The sequence below is a fragment of the Prionailurus viverrinus genome, chromosome B2 (genome assembly GCF_022837055.1).
Source record: "Prionailurus viverrinus isolate Anna chromosome B2, UM_Priviv_1.0, whole genome shotgun sequence".
NCBI classification, from domain to species: domain Eukaryota; kingdom Metazoa; phylum Chordata; class Mammalia; order Carnivora; family Felidae; genus Prionailurus; species Prionailurus viverrinus.
Window position 1 is genome coordinate 146,950,775 of NC_062565.1, and position 20,105 is coordinate 146,970,879.

General features: G+C 37.7%; 1 protein-coding gene across 2 annotated transcripts in view; it reads left to right on the plus strand.

Annotated features, from left to right (window-relative positions):
- Positions 1–20,105, plus strand: part of PACRG (parkin coregulated) — a 505,579-nt gene that overhangs the window by 278,036 nt on the left and 207,438 nt on the right. The gene's annotated exons all lie outside the window — the stretch shown is intronic.

Sequence of the window (20,105 nt, forward strand, 5' to 3'; positions counted from 1 at the left end):
ACAGGTCACCTGCTTAGTCTCCTAGCCTCTGGGGGAACCCCACCCTCACTGTCTCATAGGTGCCCTTGTCATGTGCTTTGACCAAAACAAGAACTAAATGGTTCAACATTGGGTCATGTCCCACAGCCTGGCTCATGTAATCTAATCCATGGTGACCTTTTTATTGATTTGAATTAGGCCTCATTAGAATTCCAGGTTTGGGGCAGTCCTGCTGTCACTGTTGAAAGTGAATCAACCCCGAAACTTCCTCTCATGTTTTTGAGATTTTTTTTTGTCAGAGATCTGTAACTGACCACTCCAGATCTCCACCAAGACACAGAAGTAAAACCAGGTGAAAGGACAGGCGACCTGCTGTGAAAAGTAACATGGAGAGAGAAACCACACTTTAAAACCATTTTCCTTTCCCTTTGTGCATCAGCGGAGTGAAGGGCTGATCTTTGAAGTCCTTCAGGAAGGATATACAACACTGAGTTACAGTAAAACCTTTTCCAAATGTGATTTATTCTAACAGCTCACAATTTTTGAACATGTTAAATTCTAGCTGAAATGCTACATTTTCTAAAGAATGATGCACAAGTTTTATTGACAAATAGAAAGGCCCAGAACATTCTCCCCAGAACCTATCTTTACAGTACACGATCCTTCACCTCCTGCCCCCAGCAGAATACCAGCAACATCCGGAAGTCTGTTCTTTTCTTTAAAAGAAATTGATCTTATTAGAACCACTGTCTTCTCGGGACTTTTTTGCTCATATCTCCTTTAAAAACACTGATGGGCAGAAAGAGGGTTTCTAAGTAATATTTTGATATACTGTTTACGATTAAAACATACCAAAGCACAGCATTGCAGACCAAGGTGAATTGATTTTCAGTTTTGTTTGATCTGTATTTTAGAGATGTTTAAACGAGTTAAGAGAGAAGTGATGTGTTCTAAGGACAAAATTCACAGTATGCACATCCTAGAGGTAATTTGCTCACAAGTGAAAACATTATTAAGAACTCAGTAAACGTGTTTTGTCAGGTAAAATTAACTATATATGAATTTGGTAATTCAAGGTTCTAGAGGCAATGAAAATTTATTCTGGTAGATATCGTTGCTTTTCTTCCTGGGCTTCTGCTATTATATACTGATCCTGAATCTACCTTGGCTTACTTCTCCATCTGTTTACATCACTGAAAGCCAATTTTTCCCCCCCTCAGGAAGGAATACTGATTATGTAAGATCATGCACAGTTCCATCACAGTGTGAAAAATATTACGTGCAAAAAACTAAATCTTTCAGGTGAATTCTGGAATGAGGCTAACTGATCTAGAAGCAGGCTGATACACATAATTGGCATAGCACGTTAATAGGGGTGTGTGCCTTACTTTCAAGCTGTAATATTAGAATGATTTTGCCTCTCTCCAGGGGCAAAAATTAATGTCACCATCACCAGCTAGAAGTTTTTGAATAGTTTTTCTTGAATTCTAACTAATACCTCTAGTAGTAAAGCAAAATATAAAAACTCCCAGCAAGGGTAAGAAGGGGAATGGGCTTCCTATCTACTTCTAGAATCTGGGGGTGATTTCAGTTAATTACAAGGCTCGTCACACCAATACAAAAAAAAAATTAGACACATTCAATGACTCTAGACTTTCTAATGTGAAAACAGGTAAGAAGACCCTTTTCTTTCTCATTCTATCTTTTGTTCAAGACCCCAAGTGGGGTCATTCAGTAATAACCAGAAGAGCACACACCTAACACCTCATTCCATTTATGCTGCTTTATAGTTGTTCCCCTTACCTCCCACTTTTTGGGTTATTCTAGGTCAGAAACTCCAAGAAAGTACCAGTATAAAGTAGTCAGGGTTGGCAAGGGAGCACTGATTGCTGAGAGCAACCAGAAAACTTTGTAGTCAAGGATGAGATGAACTCTTTCAGCAACCTGAACCATGGGCTGTAGATTTCCATTTACTCCATCCAATTAGGAAAACATAAATCCATCAAAATACAGCAGAACAATTCCAGGGAGGAACCTCTAGAAACTTTGCATATTAAACTCAGAAGGGGATTCCACTGGTGTCCAGGAGGATGAAGAGGTGCCGAGAGCAACCACAAATGCTGATTGTGGGAATCTCTCTCTTCAGTAGAAGCAAGAACAATAACAATAACACCGCCACATGGGGCCATTCATAAAACGCTGCTTCACACAAGAAGGAAATATCTGGAACAGTGACAGAAAAAGAATACCTCAGTGACATTTAGTGTAGGATCCAGAAGAAACCTGTAGAAAGTTGTATGACATCCTCAGGATGCAGGAAGATGTGGCTTCTAGGAGACAGAGGCGGAAACCCACAAGAGGAGACAAGACTGAAATGAAAATAAACCAATGCTGAGACAGGGAGACTAAAGATGACAGAGCACAAAAGACTCTGAGTCAAGACTCAGACTCAGACAAAGACTCTTTAGTCAAGAGACTGAAGATCACATCTGCACAGCGGCATCGGGAATGATCATCATCTGCGCAGCACCGAATTGTCAATGGAGGCCACCACCTTAGGACGCTCTCTCAGAAAAGACAAGATAAAAGTAAGGTGAGAAAGAATATAAAATGGAGAACAGAGACATAAACAGGAGCTAACAGTTCTAGGGAGTCCCAAGAGGAAACATCAAAACAATGGGAATAGAAATGATAATGGCAAAGGTGATTGAAAGACATTTTTTTCTGAGATAGAAAATACCCCTTATTTTGCAGGTAGAAAAAGCTCGTTGCAGTCTAAAGACAATGAATAAAGAGAGACCCATATCTAGGCACATTTAGTCAAAAAGCTTAGATTATAACATAAAGAAAAGCCCTTCAAACATTTAGACAGGGAAAAAGGCTACACAACAAAGAAATAAAAATAACCGGGGCTAAGAATTTTTCCAACATTAATCTGAGACAACAATGAGAATCAGAAGAGAAACACCTTGAGTACATTTCATCCAGTTCACATGAGCAAAAGACATGATGTATATAACAAACTGCATGAACATTTGAGGGGAAAAAGACTTATAAGCATAATGTCCACTCGCCTGTCGTACAAGAAGTTACTGACAATATGCTCTAACTCTCAGAAAGTAAAGCAAAGTTAAGAACCCCAAAATGAGGATCTCATAGTGTGAATTAAGAGCCACTGAATCTCAAGTTCAGTTTAAATAGTTGATGGAAAAAGAATTTGAAAACTGCATGAAATCTCAAGTAATCATTTTGGAGTTAATGTGTATAAAAGTCCAGGAAACTTGGGTCTAAGCCTTCAAAATCAATGGGAAAGATGGAAGTGGTCAAAACAGAACATACATATTAAAATGACAAACACTGAGTAGAGAGCAAGGAAGTGCCATGAGTCAAAGGCACAAAATAAGGTGAAAAACATGAAGTCAAATATATTAGCTGTGACAATTGACTTTGCAATTGGTTTGTGGGGAATAAACCGAATATAAACTTTCTCTGTGTATATAAAACTAAATAATACTTAAAGAGTTTAAAAATAACTGGTGCAGCCACTCTGGGAAACAGTATGAAGTTTCCTCAAAAAATTAAAAGTAGAACTACCCTATGACCCAGCAATTGCACTATTAGGTATTTATCCACGGGATACAGTTATGCTGATTCGAAGTGACACATGTACCCCAATGTTTATAGCAGCACTATCAACAATAGCCAGAGTATGGACAGAGCCCAAATGTCCATCGATGGATGAATGGATAAATAAGATGTGGTATATATATGTAAATATATATATATATATATATATATATATATATATATATATATATATAGGAATATTACCCGGCAATCAAAAAGAATGAAATCTTGCCTTTTGCAACTATATGGATGGAACCAGAGGGTATTATGCTAAGCGAAATTAGTCAGAGAAGGACAAATATCATATGACTTCACTCATATGAGGACTTTAAGGGAAGGGAAGCAAAAATAATATAAAAACAGAGAGGAGGACAAAAACTTAAGAGACTCTTAAATATGGAGAACAAACAGAGGGCTGCTGGAGGGGTTGTGGGAGGGGGGATGGGCTAAATGGGTAAGGGGCACTAACGAATCTACTCCTGAAATCATTGTTGCACTATATGCTAACTAACTTGGATGTAAATTTAAAAAATAAATTACATAATTTTTAAAAATTAAAAATACGTAAAAATAAAAGATATATTGGGACAAATAGGGAAAACAGAAGGGAAGAGCAGTTATTTTAATTGTAGAAAAGTAGAATTTAATATAAAAAATTTCACGTGTATAAAGAGGATCAGTTTATGTTGATAAAAATGTTCCAGGTGAAGATGTAATTAGCATGAGTCTTGGTTCTTGGAAGGCCATGGCATCATGTTTAAAAAAACAAAACAAAACAAAAAAAACAGCTACCTAAATTTCCCTCTGGAAGAAGAGTAAACCTCTTGACTGAGAGACAATATGATACTGGTCCTCCACTGTCTGACCTTCAGCTCTAAGATTTGTGATCTTGCCAATCCAAGGGGACAGCCTGCCTCTAGAGCGCCATGTCCCCAACCTCAGCATGCATAGGAATCACCTGCAGACCCGGTGAAATGCAGGTTCCACACAGCAGCTGTGAGATGGATCTGAGAACTGGGTTTCTAACAAGCCCCCAGTGTCTGCTGCTGCTGCAGGGTCAGGGCAAAGCCGACCAGGGCCAAGATTACGCTTGACACACCAGATCCTCCCAGAAGATGCCGGGAATGAGAACAAGGTAAGGGATGAGTTGGTGGAAACAGATGAATGATCATTTTCCATCTTATATTTAGGAAATCGAGAGATGTTGCTTCATTCATGCTATGAATAATTAGAAAAATATGACTTCAAGTTTTTAGGCCTTAAAAGGAATCATTAGTGGGCTAAAATAGGTGGTTATCATATGAAGTACGAGGGAAAGAAAAATGAAAAATGAAGCTAAGGCAATAACTTAAAAAAAGCCAAGGTAGCATGTAAAAAATGAAAAAAAGTAAGATGACAAAAGGAAACCCAAATAGTCTGTCATGACTACAGATAAATGAGAGAAATAGTTACTAATCACAAAAAAAAAAAATATGTCTTGGTCTGGGAACTTCCTTGAGAGATTGTCCCCACTGTCTGATTGTTCCCAACCATACGATTTTAGTGGGACTGCCAGTTACCAAGTAATGATCACAAGCTAGCTCTCACAACAAAAGCCAAATAAATACAATGAAAAGGCAACCTCCCGAATGAAAGAAAATATTTGCAAATCATGTATCTGATAAGGGGTTAATATCCAAAATATATAAAGAACTCATACAACTCAATAACAAAAAACAGATCCAATTTTTAAAAATGGCCAGAGGATTTGAATAGACATTTTTCCAAAGAAGACATACAGATGGCCGACAGGCACATGAAAAGATGCTCAACATCACTTAACATCAGGGAAATACAAATCAAAACCACAATGAGCTGTCACCTCACATCTGTTAGAATGACGGCTATCAAAAAGACAAGAGACAACAGGTGTTGGCGAGGATATGGAGAAAAGCACAACCCTCTTGGGAATATAAAATGGTGCCGCCACTGTGGAAAACAGTATGGAGGTTCCTCAAAAAATGTAAAGAAGAACTAACATATGATCTCGCAATTCTACTTCTGTGTATTTATCCGAAGAAACAAAAACACTAACTCAAAAAGGTATGTGTACCTCCATGTTTGCTGCGGCATTATTTACAATGGCCAGATATGGAAACAACCTAAGTGCCCGTTGATAGGTAAACAGATAAAGAAACTGTGGTATGTATATTATGGGATGTTACTCAGCCATAAAAAAATGAGGACATCTTACAATTTTTGGACAACATGGGTGGACCTCAAGGGCATTATGCTGCATGAAATAAGTCAGAGAAATACAAACACCATATGATCTCACTTATATGTGCAACCTCAAGAAACTAAAACAAAACAAAACGAAAAACAAGTTCATAGATACAAAGAACAGATTGGTGGTTGCCAGAGGTTGGGTGTTGGGGGTGGGAGAAATGGGTGAAAGTGGTCAAAAGGTACACACTTCCAGTTGTAAAACAAAGAAGTCATGGGGGATGTTATGTACAGCAAGGTGACTGTAGTTAACAATATTGTGTTGGTATTTAGAAGTTGCTAAGACAGTAGGTATTAAAAGCACTCATCACAGGAAAACAATGTTTGTAACTATATGTGGTGACATGTTAATTAGGCTTGTTGAAGGGACCATTTTGCAATTTATATAATCACCAAATCATTACACTGTACACCTGAAACGAACATTGTATGTCAATTATATCTCAATTTCTAAACATTTAACTCTCTTCCACAAGCTTATCTTCTTCCCCCCACCATCTTTATGATACAGTCATGTCACTATTTTGGTCAGATCCATGATCAGCTGTTACACTACTGTGATCACACCAGTCTTGTTTGTCGCGAATCACACATCTACGGTTACATTTCTTCCTTTAGACAACCTGTCTCTCTTAGCAGTGATCATTGTCTTTCCTGTGGTTTGCTTGATTTGTATATACTTACTATTTTTTTTCAAATGCTTCAAGATCTAGCAAATGAATGTTGTTTTCCAAATGTTCAGAACATCAGGTAACCCATCAATTTTATTTTTTCTGGAGACTTTGGTCCTTCCACCCTCCATCTTTCTGCTCCAATCTGGTGACCTGAGACGTTGTTACTCCTCTCTCAGGTTTACCCTCTTTTTCCCTAGCTGTGTGTCTTGTTTTCCTCATCATTTTTATAGTGCACACGTTCCAGTAGTTTCCTGGAAGTGTATGAAAGGTGTAGTTTTAGTCCTTATTATCTGGAAATCCTTCCATCACACTTGATTATTAGTTTGGCTATGTTGAAAATAATGTCCATTCAGAATTTTGAGGTCACGTCTCTATGGCCTCCCAAGTTCTTACCTTGCTTTGAACATCTTGATGCCATTGGGGTTTTCAGTCATTTGCCTGTGGCCTCTATCTCCCAATCTCTGAAAACTTTCTGGATACTCTCCACATGGTGATGTCAAATTTCATGTTGATATGCATTCATGCAGCTATGTGTTCATTCATTGTCCTGGGAAATTTCAATTTAGAGTCATAGGTCTTTCAACACTAGAAACTTTTGACTCCCCCAAAACTTAACTATTAATAGTCTATGGTTGCCTGGGAGCCTTCGTGATAGCATAAACAGGTGATTAACACATATTTTATATGCTATGCGTATTATATACTGAATTCTTACAATAAAGTAAGCTAGGGGAAATGTCGTTAAGAAAATCATAAGGAAGAGAAAGTATATTTATAGTACTGTACTGTATTTATTGAAAAAAATCTGCATATAAGTGGATCCATGTAGCCGTGTTGTTCAAAGGTCAACTGCACTTCCCTTTGTATGCCCTGTGCTATAGCCAAAGCAGATGTGCTATTAAACTTCTTATCCCGTACCTTTGCTTTCTTTCGAGAATGCCCAGTCTCCCATCCCCAAATGCCTCAATGATAAGGGACCTTCAAAGCCCAGCTCTAATAGAATTGTTCTATGGAACCTCTTCTGTTTCTCCTCTCCTTGCCTACCCTAAACTCCAGCCCTCTCCCCACCCCACCTTCCCTCCCCCACAGAACTTTCTATCTTCCTTTCTTGCAGTCACTTAGAACATAATGTTAGAAAGTAACATATTCCCAACAGCATCTAATGGGCTTGCTAGTACATAGTCGATACATCAAAATATTGGCAAAATTAATTTAATCAGGTACATAGCTGCCGTCCACACTAAAATTTGTATAGGTGTCATAATCAAAACTGTGAAGTGGCCATTTAGGCTTGCCACCATAATGTATGTAATACGAAAACTATTGTGTAAGAATCCCTAATATAAAGCAGCGAATAAAGAGTATAATGACATAATGCTTTGCATTGGCTAGGGAAATTATTTAAGTGGAGAGATCAATTTTTTGTTTATTCATCTTACATTCTTTCAGGTGATTCTTTTTGTTTATGAGTAGTAACGTACATTTGTGAGATGGTCTACTAGAAGGCAAGGTGACTCCAGCGGCTGAAGAATTACAGAAATATCACAGATCTACAAATAGACACCACATAGGACAGTGGCCTCATTAGGAGAGCTCTAATGAGTTGAGGTCACCCAGCTATAAAGGATAAACATGCACAGACACAGCCAAAGCCACTTAACATTCAAGCAACAATAACATTTGACAAAGCAAAATACTCTTGTTAAAGAATACTCAATGGGAAAAAAATATACCTGTTAAGGATAAAGCATGAGAGTTCATATCACAACACAAAAAATGGTCTTGAGAATTGTATTTAATTAGAAAGGAGCAAGCACAAGTGAAATGCATTATTCTTTATTTGTGATCTAATAATTTTTACTTATATACATTGAAATTTTCCAGGTAAATTATTTTTAAAGTGATAACCATAAAAAAGTAATGATTTTTAATTTAAGAAGGAAATAGCTAATTTGTTCTGAAAATATGGAAAAGGGGTCCATTAGGATTATTTTGGTTACAAAATGCAAAAAAAAAAAAATTCAAATTGTCAGTCAGGTTTGCTTAATAATTTACATAACTGAACAACGCAGAGATGAGTCTCAATCCCAGCAAGGTTTAATCTGGTGGCTCACCATTGTCACCCTCTGCTTTGTTTCATGCAAGGTCATTTAAAGCTGGCTCCCTTTTAGCCTCCAAATGTGCCCAGTAGATCCTGGGACTACATGCTTACTTACTTACACCTGTAAAAAGACAAAGTGTCATTGTCCCTGAATCTCCAGAAAAAGTAAAAGTTAAAGATTCGCTGTGAATATCCCATCGAGGTGCACATGCTCAGCTCAGCCTTGAACTGTGGTCAAGGGGGATGGGATATCCTGGATTAACCTAGGTCATGCAAGCTGCCCATAGTACAGGTTAGAGGAAAGGAGAAGGGTCAGTTTCCCCAAAGAACATGAATTCCACGTCAGATACATTTACTGAGCACCAAATATCTCTCAGGCCCCTAGCAGTTCTGTTATGCAGTTATGCAGAACCATGGGGCTAACTGCCGTTGGGCTGTGAATAGAAGAAGTGTGTGCTCCCTCCAAACTAAGCTTTTTGGAGACAATGCACGGCCCTCTATCTCTCTTCGTGCCCAGTGTTAACCTGAATTGGATGTCTACTGGGCATATGAGATTCTCCTTTTCTCTGCAAAGCCAGTGAGACTTTGGGGTTAATCTGTTCCTGCAGCAAACCTAACTTACACTGACCAATTCAGATTCCCAAATGAGAATCCATAGCTATTGAGGGAAACGGAATCTGGAATCTTATAGCTTAAAACATCCATTTTCTGAGGAAGTCACCTCCATCTTGTGAACTTTCAGTAGCTGTTGTTAAAGACCACCTTCCTCTGTGCTTTTCGAGAATTAGCATGGCCACTGGAAAGGCCATGAACATGGCCTTTGCTTCTGCTGCTCTCTGTAGTCCAACTCATTGAGTTTATGAGATGAATCTGCATCTCCAAAATAAGGAATTTAATACATACCTCAGAGAGTTGTGATCACTATGTGAGGTTGTGTGGAAAGCAGGCTTCTAACAAGTGGTAAGTGTTGTGTTGAATACGAGCAATCATGGTGGGATTATAATACCCAACTCTCGGATGGTCACTGTTCTTTCCTCCTTCCTCTCTACCCATTTCTCTCACACTTAACCCGTCAGTTACCATCTTTAATTCCCCATTTAAGAAGTCATAATATAAAGCTGATGTCACTCTACAAAATTTCCTGTACAGAAATAACGTGTTCATAGATGCAGGGTGATAGCTCTCTGAGGCAGGGGTTAGACAACCCCAGAAATATTTGAACAGTTAGCTGGTCACTCACCAGAGGAAAGATTCTTTCTGAACCTGTAATGGGGAGTGGAAATTAGGCCCAGCCCTGTTTGAGTAGGGAAGATGAATGAGAGAGATGGAAAACAAAAATGAGAGAGGTAGCAGAGGTGATGGAAATGGAGCGTATAGCTGTCTATGCCAAAAAAACAAAAAACAAACAAACAAACAAACAACCCACAGTCGAATAAAAGGGATAAAGAGCTAAAAATAGAAATAGTACATTTTCAAACTGAATTCATCATGTATTGGCTGTCCTCAATTTTCCATATCATGTAATGGTTAAGAGCAGAGTCTCTGAAGGCAGACCATTTGGTCAAAATCCTAACTCTACCACTTACCAGCTTTTAGACAAGTTAACCATGTTGGGGCTCAGTTTTTGAAATTGGCAGAAGAATGGTACCCAATGTATGGGTTATTTCAGTGATTAAATGAGTGAATACATTTCAAGCTCTTAGCAGAGCACCTAGTGTAAGTATAATAGTTACCATCACCATCATCATCACTACCATCATCATTGTCTGTCTTGATTAGGGCAAGAGTTTTTACTTGCCAAGGCTAAAACTTCATCTGCAAGTCTTCATCCTTCCATGTAGGGCTGAGTTCTAGTGGAAGTATAGTCCCAGTACAGAGCGTTGCTTGCTGGCTCAGAAGATGCCAGAAAACTAAGCTCCACCATGACCCTTAAGAACAAGCTGCTTGAGCTCAGGACCCAGCAGGTATCTAGTCTCACTGCCCAAAGTCCATGTTAAAGTCTGTGTTTGCTGTGCAGCTCTGAACCTCTCTCCTGAACAGGTTCCAAGTCTGGCTTCATTTCCACCAGGACTTGATGAGATGCTGGGAGGAAGTTGGGTCTAACCACTCTGAGCACAGGCCTTGAGCTCATGCAAAGCAGACTCGGGCTTGCGATTAACTAGCTGTACGGTTTTGGCAAATTAATTATTTCATTTCCTCCAGGGGATTATAAAACCTACTGCCCAGAAATGATGTAAGGATTAACAAATCATATAAGTAGAGTGTTTAGCACAGTGCCAAATCAAGATGATAGTAAGAACAAATTATTATTTTCACCTTCATGGTGGCCCTTCATGGTCATATCTCTGCAGACTTCCTAACTTTGGGTCATTGAAAAGTTAATAGATTTGAATTCTATAACTCTCATCCAAGTTATAATAAAAATGTTAAACGGAAAATGAATTAGATCAAGTATAGACCTTGGTGGTATTGCAGTGGGACCAAAATCATCAGGGCATATTGCTTGGATTCAATTGTTCACACAAGAAAAAAAAAAAAAAGAAAGAAAGAAAGAAAAAAGAAAAAAAAAAGCCTAATTCTTCAACCATGCCTGTCTGTACCTTGCCTACAAGGGTGGTCTTGCCAGGGGCACCCATATGGCTCAGTTGGTTAGGCTTCCAACTCTTGATTTCGGCTCAGGTCATGATCCCTCAGGACTGGGCCCAGCATCAGTCTCTGTGCTGAGCATGGAGTCTGCTCGGGATTCTCTCTTTCCCTCTGCCTCTCTCCCTGCTCATACTCTCTCTCTCTTTTTAAAACAAAACAACAACAAAAATCAAAAAGGGAAAAACAAGGGAGGTCTTGCCAGATGTCTCGCTGATACAGTCCTGTTACGATCTCCGTCGTAAGAATACATGAAATAAGCTTGGCCTGATATTATAGAGAACTCCCCCTGGCTCATAGTGATCACTGCTAGTTTCTTGGGCGCTCTCAAATAATCTGCTTGAATAATCGACCCCAGAACTGTACCAGATATTGATGCCAAGCTCAGCAGGGGGTAGCTCTGCAAATTCCTGCTTTGGGGTGGAGAGGGCAGCTCCTCCTTAGAAATGGGTATGTTTATCTGCCTTCTGTTTGGTGCTACGGCTCTCAGCGTGCCAGTGTTGTGGAAAGCCTATGTATGTTTTGTCCTTCCTCATAGTCTGCTGCTTCCACTGCCTTAAAGCTGGGTAAATTTAGAAACCCTCCCTCCACCAGAGGAGGGGAATGTAACAGTAATTCTCAGAGGTAGTGCCTGCTTGTCATAGCAGATTGTGACTTGGTCTTATTCGGAGAATGGAGTCAGCGTTGGCCAACACCTTCCCTTGGTCATAATTCCATCTGTCACCTGCTCCTTCAGGCTGAACTGAGCCAGCAGGGGAGCAAGGTTCAAAAAGCCAAACGATGCACTGCTTTCTGACAAAGCAGGGTATTGGGAAGTTTAGTCTTTGCCGCCATTGGAGGTGTTCAGTATGTGTGAAAGCAGGCACAGAGCCAACCTTGGCCACAGCAAGAAGGTGCAGTGCACAGGATTACGTCATTACTCAGCTTCTTTTATGTCTACAGAATTGTGAGTGTAAGGTTGATCATGCTAGTGACTCTACTGTTAAGTCCATTTAAGTAATGAATACTTTCATTTATTTTTAAAACAATTATTTTCTATCTTTAAGTATTTAAGGGAAAGAAAAGCCAAACACTCTCACCAAATACTAAATTGTGCGCTGTGGTCCTAAAGTCATAATATATTCTTACCAATTGAAAAGTGAAAAAATTAACCACTTGTAATGACAAAACTTTGATAGAAAATAAAGATAATTCCTTTCTGTATGGGATAGAGAAAAATTGATGCTTTTTATGTACAGAATGCTTACTGGAAAAGAATGAATTAAAGACAAAATTGTAACCCTTATGTAGGCTTCCTGGATGTTCATAATAGCTGACCTAAGTCTCTGATGCTTAATTATCCAGGAATATGAGAAATCCGGCCATATAATATTTATTTAGCAATTGAGTTCTGTTACTTTTAATTAGTTGATTTTTTTTTATTTTAGAGAGAGAGCTTGAGCTGGGGAGAGGGGCAGAGGGAGAGAGAGAAAGAGAGAGAGAGAGAGAGAGAGCACCTTAAGCAGGCTCCATGCTGAGCATGGAACCCATTGCAGGGCTCTATCCCAGGACTCCAGGATCATGACCTGAACTGAAATCAAGAGTAGAACATTCAACTGACTGAGTCACCCAGGTACCCCTTTCTTCCTTTTTTTTTATTTGAGAGAGAGAGAGAGAGAGGGAGAGAGAGGGAGCACACGTGCAAATGAGCAGGGGAGAGGGACAGAGGAAGAAAGAGAAAATTGAGTTCTGTTTTGGAAGAGGAAAAATTTCTACAATTTTGAAACCTACACTTAGTTTGAAAACACATTGTGAATTCGTTATACTCTGTAAATTAATGAATTAGATGATTAGCGCCCCTTGACCGGAAAAATTTATATCCATTTAAATCTAATTCAAGTAATATATTAGGCCAAACAAGCTTAAATATTTATAAAATATTTTAACTTCAAAAAATTACTTCAGATACATGAAGACATCTGTAATAGGCAAATTCCTAGAGACAGAAAGTAGATGAGAGGTCACCAGGGGCCGGAGAGGAAAAGATCAGAGAGTTTCTGCAGAATGGGTATAGAGTTTGGAAATAGAAACTTGAAAAAGTTTTGGGAACGGATAGTGATGATAATTGCACAACATTGTGAATGTTATTAATACCACAGAACTGTATACTTAAAAATGGTCAAATGACCCTTTATATTGTACACATTTTATATAATAAAAATAATCATTTAAGATATCAAAATAAATGAGAATGATCCAAAAACTAAAATGTCCGCCCTCAGCATTATAATACTGTACTTTCTTTCAGAAATCCCGGCCTCTGTCATATGACCAAAAAAAATATCAGAAAGCTAAGATCAATTTAGCAATGTTTGTGGTAATATAATTACTTACAGACACCAACTGAATTCACTCAAAAACAATAGAACCAATAAGAGAATTCAGTAAGTTAGCCAGTAAATAAATATATGAAAATAATATGTTTTATGTATGTGTTCTCAATAATTTTCAGAATGCATTTTGGGATAATATGCTCTTAGACAAATGGTAACAAAGTATAAAATTGCTTTGAGTAAACCTAACAAATTATGCGGAATCTAAATGAAAAATATCATAAAGCTTTTCTGAGGAGCTTAAATACAACAAGGAAAACTGAAGAGAAACATGTTTTTAATGGAAAGATTCAGTAGTAAAGATGATAATTTCCCCCAAAATTAGTCTCTAAATTTATTGAATAAAAATTTCAATAAATTTTTATTGAAATTATCAGTCTCAAGCATGTTTTTTAACCTGACCAAATTATGTTAAAGTTTGCCTCAAGATATAAATGGTTAAGAGTAATCAAGAAAATACTGGGAAAGAATAAGGAGAGAGTTCCATATTCCACTATATTAAAATATACAAAGTTATGACCATGAAGAATAATATTTTTAGGTAAATATGCAAAGTATACTGACATTTTTAAGCAGTATTAAAAATTATGTTTTTTAATGGAATAAAACCCTATGTCTGTATACACCTATGGAAAATATCATCTCTACTGCAGTGGAGTATATAATTCTGTTCTACACAATGAGAACATAGTAAAAATATGCTTTATAAGCTACTTTTTTATTCACCTGTATCTTATAAACACTTTCCTATTTTTAAAAAATATTTTTCTATTAGATGACTTGAGTAACTATAATTTTCCATTATGTAGGTACACCTGACTTTATTTAATCCATTGTTTTTGAAACAATTGGATTGTTTCTAGTTATAAATAATACTATCCTTCACATCCTTCCCTATCACTCTTTCTGCACTGTTGCATACTTTAGACCAAATGCCCAGAAGTGAAATTGCTGGGTTAATTATAAGCACACAGTAGTCCCCATCCTGCCCCCCCACCCCACACACGCACTTGTATTCATGGTTTCGCTTTCCATGGTTTCAGTTTCCTGTGGTCAGCTGCGGTCTAGAGACAGATGATCCTCCTCTGGCATATGTCAGAAGTCGGTAGTTGCCTAATGCTGTGTCACAAAGCCTACGTCATTCACCTCACTCGATCTCATCATGTAGGCATTTTCTCATCTCACATCATCACAAGAAGAGTGAGTATAGTACAATAAGATATTTAGAGAGGGACAGAGACCACATTCACATAACTTTTACTATGGTATATTGTTATAATTGTTCTATTAGTTATAATTTTTAATTTCTTACTGTACCAAATTTATAAATTAAACTTTATGATAAGAATGTACATATAGAAAAAAACATGGCATATGTGAGCTTTGGTACTATCTGCTGTTTCAAGCATTTACTGGCGGGGGGGTCTCGGAACATATCCCCCACAGATAGGGGGGAACTACTATATTGCTATAGAAAGGTTGTGATGGCTTGTAATGTGGTATCTATGAGAGTGCCTCTTTCCCCAAACCTGTGTCCACACTGAGTATTAACTCTTCAAAACCTTTCTGTTACATGATACTCAAAATTATTAAGTAGTGTTTATCTTGATTACTAACGAAGTTGAACATTCTGGAATATTGTTTATTTGTTTTATTATTTTGTGTATTATCTATGCATATTCTTTGCCAATTTTTAATTAGCAAATTCTTTTATTGGCTTGTGATAGCTATTTGTATATCAAGGATATTAACATTTATAGCATATGTCAAAAATATTTTTTTAGATTTTATTGTTGGCTTTTGCATTTTGTTTGGTGTTTCCAGTTTTAAAAGAAGAAGTAGAAATATTTCCATTTTTCCTGATTTCCCAGTAGTGAATCATATCTAATAGTAGAAAATGTTCAGACTTTGCACAGATTATGGCAATAATAGATTTTATGCTTGAGAAAAATCATACATGTAGCTTATAACCATCTAAGATGAATAAGTTTTACCACTTTGACTTTAAATTATTTTTTTCCTTATTCTTCAGCAATTTCTATATATCTGGGAGCTCTGTCTTGTTGATTATTCTTGAAGGCAGTAAGCAGTACAATAGAAATCCAATTCTCTGAATAGAAAGGTTCCACTGGCTGACCTATAATGTCAGTAGATGTCTCATGTCAGACCCTTTTCAAAATCTTAAATCTTGAGTTCAAAGTTCTCACTTATGTCTTGACAATAGCTTTCAGGCCCATCAACACAAGAATAAACACATTCCTTCTCTTTCAAGCTACAGAATCATATTCTTTATATCTGTTAACATACTTTTTCAAAGAAAAAGAACTTTGTTTAAAAAAAAAGCCGTCTTTTTTATTTAATTCCATTGGGATAGTAAGAACAAAAAGACTTCCAACTTAATGGTATATCTTCATTCCTCAAGAATGAGAAAGAAAAATAGAGGAACTGAAGTGGAAAGGGGAAGCATAAAAAGATCCCTCCTGGATGAAGTGAAGGGGCTTTTATAGTGCATACACTGCCTTTATTTCACAGTGACTACAGAGGTTTTAGAACTATTCCCTGGTCATCCAGTTCCATTTTAGATGCCATTAAGAGTAATGGTTCACACATATTACTTGTCAGTCATTGTCCATCCAATAACATGTATCACAACCATGTTAATTCAATCAAGGTTGCAGTAAAATGAAATAATTATTTCCTGATAGCTAGTATTACTATCCATGGTGAAGGACACTATTAGTTTATTTCCAAGTGATCAGTTATCTATACATACAGGCATAAACCTAATCAACAGCAGTTTGATGTTATTGTCACTCACATATATATATGTATATATATATATGTGTATATATATATATATATATATATATATATATATAAACTTTACTCTTTAGTCAATATATTCTATATGGCAAACTCTAACATTGATAGTAAATGAGCATATCCCCGGCTCTGTTATTGCAAGCTTTGACATACATATTCTAAAAGAAGACCACTGTGATAAGCCAATATTCAGTAACCACTATGGCTACAAAAATCTTTTCTGCAGTCACCAGATGGGCTGGTGTCCATAGGCTGTACAGCATGGGCTATACCCATGCACAGATAGCTCTCTCTTCTAACATCTTTAATAGATTCTCTTACTTGTGACTTCATAGTGTCAACAGAAAGACTTTCTTGGTGAAGAACAAAATATCCAAAATGGAATGAGAGTTGTATGCACTCATTTATACATTTATTTTGTATTTGAAAAACACAACACACCCATGTGGTTCTGTTTTGACGCCTAATCCTTCTTCACTAAACAGTTTATAAAACATTTATTCGGATGTGGCTATGAGTTCGTCTTAAGAAGTGGGGTGGGAAGTACGGATGAGTAGAGAGAAAAGGCAGAAACCCAGGATCTTAAACATCTGATTCCATTTGGTTGATATGGCAAGATGGGACCTAGTGAATCTTTTAGCTTGAGAAAAAGTGCTACATTTATATATATCTACACACACCTACATGCTTCTTCCTACCACTTCTAAATGACCTTAAGGAAAATATGTACACAATGATGAAACTATTTAGAAGACAGTTTCTAAAATATCTGGAGTTTTCCCCCACATTGCTAAGTAGAACTTTATCCCTATGAGCTAGAGTCTATCTTGTACAAGGAGGACTCCTTTATCTAAGAGGAGAGGAGACATTTTCTAGCACGCTCTTTCCCCTTCTGGAATAAATACTCTTCACCTAAATAACATCCACTCAACCCTAGAGTCTCGCAGTCTTCTTTCTCTCAACTGGGCTGAAGGCCCACTTTGAGTCACTCTTTAAATACCCAACTTTTTATGAATATTCATCAAACTTGTAGTATTTGTTCACTATCTTCTTCCATACTATATTATAAGATGCAAGTGAATGAGTGCCATATCTGTCTTACTCACTTCTCTATCTCCAGTTCCTAAATCAGTGACTGGCACATCCACATTCTCAATAAGTATTTGATGAATGAGGATTAAGTAAACTAATATATGTAAAGTGCTTTGCTTAACTCCTGGAATATGTAAATATTTGGTATATATTAGGTACTATTATATGAGCTATGACACAGCACTATGAAGTTCTGAACCTACACATGTTTAGCTTCATTGGCAGACTTTTTGAAAGAATGTTCAACATTTCTGCAGGTTCCTAGTTCTCTTTTGTTAAACTGAACTGGGTCAGTAGGCAGGGTTCAGTACCCATTTACCTAAAAAACAAGTTTTAGATTGCATAAAACCAGAAAAAGAACCCCCCACTACTGACTGTGAGATACTGTACCTTCCCTTCTCCTTTTCTATCTTCCCATAGTACTCTGACACTTTGCCTTTGAATATCTTATTACTACAACTTTTAGGCTAAATTATATCCTTCTATTTCTAGTTGTTTTCAGAATATGGAATGGCCTGCAGTGTGTCTAAATGCTGTGGTAATGAGCCATCATACGATCAAATCCCATAGTTATATTTAGATTCGTTCCCTGAGTTAAAGCTGAGCATTCTCCATTCATCACATTGTGTTTACAGACAGTCCTTAACTAAAAATTGTTTGATTTAGGACTTTTTGACTTTAAGATGGCATGAAAGCCATCGGCTTTCAGTAGAAACAGAATTTTGAATTTTGATCTCTTCCTGAGCTACTGGTAGAATATTCTCTTATGATTCTGGGCAGTGGCAATGAGCCGCAGCTCTCCATCAGCCATGTGAGGATAACAACCAGTACACTCGCAGTTCTGTACCCACACAACCATTCTGTTTTTCACTTTCAGTAAGGTATATATTACATGAGATATTCAATCTAACACTTCATTATAAAATAGACTTCGTGTTAGATGATTTTGCCCAAGTGCGGGCTAATATAAGTATTCTGAGCATGATTAACCTAGCCTACTAAGCTATGATGTTCAGTAGGGTACGTGTATTAAATGCATTTTTGACTTGCAACATTTTCAACTGGATTTATTGGCACATATCCCTATTATAACTTGAGAAATGTCTGTCCTTTTAAACCAAACCATAGTGTAGTCTGTACCATACCAGATGTTAGGAGCCATCCTATGGTGTTATTGCCCTAATACCCATTATATTGCTGGAGGCAATAAAGTTTCCACATCTGACTTTTTTAAACTTCCTAGTAATTCCAGAGGAAACGGCAATGATACCTTGTATTCTTGGATTTTTAATTGATAATTCAGTTTGGTTCAAACTTACTCCAGGTGTGATCCTTGTGCCTGGCTAGTTTGTACTTTATTTTGTAGGAAAAGGGGTAGGGAGAGATTCTGAACTCTTTGACCAGATAGTGAGATGACCAAATATGCTCTAGGAAGGTTAATCCAGCAGCAGTGTGAAAAGACAGGTTGGGACATTTGAGAAAGATGAAAAGAAGGGGTGTCTGGAAAGAGCCATGACAGTGCTCCAATAGAGGAGTTCCTAGGTCAAGAACCAGAGGATTAGAGGTGAGGATGGAGACCCAGGACCAGAGGAGAGGAGGTGAGGATGGGATGAGGACACAAATTCAAGAGCCATTGCAAAAACAGAACAAGATGGCTCTACAACATGAGGAGTGTGAGGGATGAGAAACAGACTTTGACCCTGGAGGCTAGGAATCTGGTTGTATCATTATCAGTATGGGGAACAGAACAAAAATATAAAGTATGGAGACCACTTGTCTTTGGAACAAACTTAATTTGAGGTACTAGAAGATCCAGGCTTTTGGAAATGTGAGCTGGAGTTCAAGAATAATGTCAGGTCTGCATCACAGGTGTATTGACCGTGGCGTCATCCATTTTGGTAGCCTGGTTCCTTTGTCCCTCCATAAATGGCACAGAGTTTAATTGTGGCAAATCTTCTCCTACAAGATAGAACATGTGACACATAAGAGCCTTTGACTTTCTCTTGGAATAGTCTGGGAGCATCACAGTTTATCAGTCACCCCCTCTGACTTTCTAGAATAGATGCCTTACACAGGCTTTCTACTTAAATCTGGGAACTTTTAGTCATTTTAGAAAGTAGATAATAGGCTCCTATGACCAAGGAACGAAAGTGTAGGGTGTTGGCCAAGTTTATACAGCCAGTTATTAGTGTCCTGGCCCTTGGTCCTCGGCCTTCCCCACTAGAACAAATGGTACGTTCCAGACCCCGCGTGTGAGGGGATAACAGGTAACTTTCCCATCCTGTCTCTGCAGTACAGCTTTCAGAGTGTGCGTTCAGAATTGTTCTAAAAACCATCGTGTATTTGTTTGGTCTCTGATTTAGTGTTGGTTCTTTCGAAAGTTCTGAGCTTTAAAATTTTCGCTTTTCTTTCCTGCTTTCTTAAGAGTCTAAATATAGTCACTTGATGTTCACTTCTGTGAGGAACGTTGTCAGTGTTTGTTAACTGGCCGATAGTTTCTACTCACACGTACCACACCCAGTCCTTCCT